Source organism: Aphidius gifuensis, linkage group LG2 (assembly GCF_014905175.1).
Source record: "Aphidius gifuensis isolate YNYX2018 linkage group LG2, ASM1490517v1, whole genome shotgun sequence".
NCBI classification, from domain to species: Eukaryota; Metazoa; Arthropoda; class Insecta; order Hymenoptera; family Braconidae; genus Aphidius; species Aphidius gifuensis.
The window spans coordinates 19,596,842-19,602,615 of record NC_057789.1 but is presented as its reverse complement, the minus strand read 5'-3'; positions in this window follow the sequence as shown (position 1 = coordinate 19,602,615).

Below are 5,774 nucleotides of genomic sequence, written 5' to 3'. Positions count from 1 at the left end.
AAAAATTCTTTTTTTTTGGACAGGTCTAATATATATATATATAATATTTTCTTTATACACTGAGAAAAAAAATTGCTACAGTTTAGCAAATTTTTTCTTGGAACTTTTTTGTCTTAAGTTGAAAAAAAAAATAATTAATTTGACAAAAAATGTCTTGTTTTGAGAAAATATTTTTTTTCAATTTGAGACAAATTATTTTTTTTTTTTTAAAATATAGAATTAATTTAAGAGAACTTGTGATAAACTTAAGGATATTTTGTCTTTTGATTTGAGGAAAAATTTGCAAAAAAAAAATGACATATACCTCAATTTGAAAGACAAGTCATTCGATTTAAGGCAACAAGCGTTCAAGTTGAGAGAAAATTTGCTAAAATTGAATGACATAACCCTTAATTCAAAACAATATTGATTTTTTTTATTTAAAATATTTATTAATTGAAATAACTTGAGAATTAAATTAAAGCAACAAACGATCAATTTGAGAAAAAATTTGCTAAAATGAAATGACATAACCCTCAATTTGAAAGAAGAGTCATTCAATTTAAAGCAACGAGCGATCAAGTTGAGAGAAAATTTGCTAAAATTGAATGACATAACCCTCAATTCAAAACAGTATTGATTTTTTTTATGTAAAATATTTGGTAATTAAAATCACTTGACAATTAAATCAAAGCAACAAACAATCAATTTGAGAAAAAATTTGCTGAAATAAAATGACATATACCTTAATTTGAAAGACGAGTCATTCAATTTGAAGCAGTGAGCGATCAAGTTGAGAGAAAATTTGCTAAAATAAAATCAAAATTTGCTCTATTTATATCATTATTCACTCAACTTAAATATGTTTTTTTCTCAACTTGAATGATTTTTGTCTCAACTTAAATTGATAAATAATTAAAAGTTGAAAAAAAACATTTTTTAATTAAAAAAAAAAAAAAAATTGTTAATTCTCGCTCACTGAGAAATTCACTCCGTTTTTTTTTTGTATCATAGTTTTTTTTTTTTTTTGTAAATTAATTTTTGGTCCCGAGCGCGATTCGAACCTATCTCCTTAAAAACCTATCTAAACCTATATTCCAAACGCCAGTGTGTTATCCTCTAAGCCATCGCACGTTAACTTAAAATTTTCATCCTCATTAAGAATGACCTTCTTTCACATATATTATTTATTTAATATATAATAAACTTGACGTCTTATAATACATTAATTTGAATAAAGTTTATTTTAGTTTTTTTTTCGAGACAAATAACAAAAAAAAGTTAAGTGGGGATGTAATTTAATTTATTATAAAATACATACTCTAATTTGAATAAGTTAACAAAGTCAATCAAATATTTTTTTTCTTTACTACATAGATATATAGATTTAACTTATTTATTGAAATTAATTCTATATTTTTTAAGAAAAAAAATAATTTGTCTCAAATTAAAAAAAAAAAATTTTCTCAAAACAAGACATTTTTTCTCAAATTAATTATTTTTTTTTTCAACTTAAGACAAAAAAGTTCCAAGAAAAAATTTGCTAATATAAAGAAAATTTTTTTTCAATAACAGCAATTTTTTTTCTCAGTGTATATTAAAATTATGTATGAAAAAGCATTTTATTTCAATACATTTTTTTTAATAAGAAGTAACTACTCAGCCTATTTCTCAAGGCGCAGAAATCTTATGGTATTAAAAATCAATGGGATCATATTTCAAACATTCTCTCATATTTTTTTAAATTTAAACTTTCGTTAGATAAATTTTTTATCATAATTCGACATGGTAAATACGTAAAATATTTAATATTCTTGCTCGGAATGGAGTAAGTTGATGCTTAGTAAAATTTTTTTTACAACAATATATTATAAATAAATTAATTAATGAATACATATTATGTATATAAATTTTATATTAATTTATGTTGATAAATAAACTTTTAATAATAAATACATGTTTATTTATATATTTTATAAATTATTTATTATTAATTTAACATAAAATAATAATAATTATATTTTTATTATAATATTAAAGTTTTTTTAATACTTAGTATTAATTTATGTTTTTATCAAAAAAAAATTAAATAAACATGAAAATTTTATAAAAATTGTTTATAATTATTATTAAATTAATAAAATATACACGTATTAATAATTTATAAAGTTTTTTTTATATTTTTAAAGATTTTTTATGATTTAGTACAAAATGTTCTTTTTGTACTTAATCAATAAAAATTGTCAAAAATGTATAAAATATATTATAAATAATTAATTAATACATTAAATAATAATATTATATTATTTATTAACAATTATTTATAATATTTTATATTTATTTAATTTTTTTCAATAAAAAACATTAATTAGTACTAAGTAATTAAAAAATTTTAATATTCAATAAATTGTTAATTTTTGTCATTTATTGTTAATAAAATAATTAAAAATTTATAAATTTATAATTAATTGTTAATAAAATTAATGAATAATATTGTTTTTATATTTTTTTGTTTAAGTATTTAGTAGTGTGATAGATTCATGTATGTTTCAACAACAAAAAGGGGCCTATTTAACATAGGATTTAAATGAAACGCAGTAGACCATTAATTTTTTGATTTCGGTTTTTATATGGAGGTATGCATAGAGCACTGCCATATGGACAATATATATATTTTATGGTAACTTTTCACATAATATATATAAATATATATGAATATACATTTTGTAACTTATTTTTAAGTGACTATATATATTTTTTTATGTTTCTTATATTTTATATATATTTATATGTTTTATATGGACAATATACATATTTATTGTAACTTTTCATATAATATATATAAATATACATAAATATATATATTGTAACTTATTTTTAAATTATATATCATATAAATATAAAATACAACATTATCACGGGTCGTTTAAATGGCTCTTTATGTGATAAACATCATAGATGGAATATAAAAAAAAAAAAGTTACCGAGCATTTACTCACTTTTACTATACATATATATATATATATGTAAAAGATGATTTGAAAAAAAAAAAAAAATTTGTGTTGGGCTGTCATATGCCCAAATATGTATATATATAAATATTTTAATATATAAATATATAATTATAATTATGATAGTTTATTTTATATTTATTAGTTTTGATCATAAAGATAATGGCTATTAATAATTTTTACCATATTTATTTTATATGTACATAAAAATATGACAATCAAATTTTTTTGCTTGAAAAAAGTATATGTATTTATATATTTATTTTATACGTATGTATATAAAAAAGTATAAACTTTTTTCCTTAGTACAAAAAGTCGAAAAAGAGCAAAGAAAAAGAATAACAGTATAAGTTTTATTAGCACAAAATTAATTTTCGACTTAGTACAAAAAGTTTTTTTAGCAACAAAAAAACTGTTTACTTAGTACAAACAGTTTTTTTTTTTGGTAACTAAATTTATACGTATTGCTTTATTACTTAGTACGAAAAGTTTTTTTTTTTTTTTTTTTATAGTTTTTTATACGAATTAGATAAATATCTATTACTTTTATATTTAGTACGAAAAAAATTTTTTATGGTAACTAAATTTATACGTATTGCTTTAATACTTAGTACAAAAAGTTTTTTTTTTTTTTTTTTATAGTTTTTTATACGAATTAGATAAATATCTATTACTTTTATATTTAGTACGAAAAAAATTTTTTATGGTAACTAAATTTATACGTATTGCTTTAATACTTAGTACAAAAAGTTTTTTTTTATAATTTATGGTAACTAGATTTATACGTATTGCTTTTATACTTAGTACAAAAAGTTTTTTTTTTTTTTTTATAGTTTTTTATACGAATTAGATAAATATCTATTACTTTTATATTTAGTACGAGAAAAATTTTTTATGGTAACTAAATTTATACGTATTGCTTTAATACTTAGTACAAAGTTTTTTTTTATAATTTATAGTAACTAGATTTATACGTATTGCTTTTATACTTAGTACAAAAAGTTTTTATTTTTATTATGCTAACTACACTTATACGTATTGCTTTTATATTTAGTACAAAAAAAATTTTTTTTAACTCATATACTTAGTACAAAAAAATTTTTTTTATAGTAACTAGATTCATACGTATTGCTTTCAAATAACGTACAAAATATAAAAAACTTCAGTTTTTTTTTTTATATCATATATATATATATTTTCTTGTACTTGAAAAAAAATAGAAAAAAAAAAAATTATATATATAAATATAATATATATAAAGTTTATTTTATATAAAGTTTAACAACATAAATTAATATATTATTTATATATAAATATATATTTTAATTTATATTGATAAATCTTTATAAAAAATAAACTTTATTATATATTATATTTATATATTTATTTTTAATCTTTTCCTATTATAATATATTATATTTACACACATAAATCAGATATTGAATTGCAAAAAAAAAAAAAAATAAAAAAAATGTAGAAAATATGTATATATATTATATATATATATTAGACTGTTTCAAAAAAAAAAAAAACATTTTTTTTTTTCTCTCCCACCCCCTAAAATCTTAGTATTCACCAAGGCAAACAATCTACTATTTTCCATTTTTTTTTTTTTTTTTTTTTATTGTCGCTCATCGACTTTTAATATTTTCCATTTAAAATACATGTAAGCAGAGTGTTTATTTTATACTTTTGTTCATTACTTCATCAATTTTCAAGTTAGAGACTTGAAAATACGACCGTTCGATAGCTTGAGAAAAAGCTTCAAAACCCATATTGAAAAAAAAATTTTCAATTAACTGTTTCGCGGCTAGAAAACTTTGTAGACGTTTATTTCTAAAAAAACGATAATTTATTTATTCAAAGACCTCTGGGAATTCATTAAAAAATAAAAATTCGACATATAAGATAAAGTATCTAAAGCTTTCTAATGAACTTTTCTAAATAATCATCTCGAATTCAAATATATTGATTATTTTGAGAGTTAAGATTTTCTGAAACACTTAGATGAAAACAGCATTTATTCGTTTATAAAAAAATTGCACAAATAACACTGTTTTTTTTTAAATGTTTCAGAAAATCATAACTCTCAAAATAATCAATATATTCGAATTCAAGATAATTATTTAGAAAGCTTTATTAAAAAGCTTTAGACACTATATCTTATATGCTGAATTTTTATTTTTTAATGAATGCCCAAAGGTCTTCGAATAAATAAATTATCGTTTTTTTAGAAATAAATGTTTACAAAGTTTTCTAGCCGCGGAACAGTTAATTGAAAATTTTTTTTTCAATATGTGTTTCAAAGCTTTTTTTTCAAGCTTTCGAACGGTCGAATTTTTCAAGTCTCTAGCTTGAAAATTGATAAAGTTATGAACAGAAGTATCAAATGAACACTCTGCTTACATGTATTTTAAATGGAAAATATTCAAAGTCGATGAGCGACATTAAAAAAAAAAAAAAAAAATTGAAAATAGTAGATTGTTTGTCTTGTTGAATACTAAGATTTTAGGGGCGGGAGAGAAAAAAAAAATTTTTTTTTTTTATTTGAAACGGTCTAATATATATATATATAAAAAAAAAAAAAAAAATTATAATAATATTATATACACTAGGGTGTTTTTTTTTTTTTCGATATTTTTTTTTCTCTTCACCCATCTTCATACAAGTTTATACAGCTCTAAATCATGCCAGAAAAAATTTGAACTCAATTGAAAAATATTTAGAGGTGGTTCAAGGGTCTTTTTTTTTTCCATTTGATTAACATGGGTTTAATACACTTCA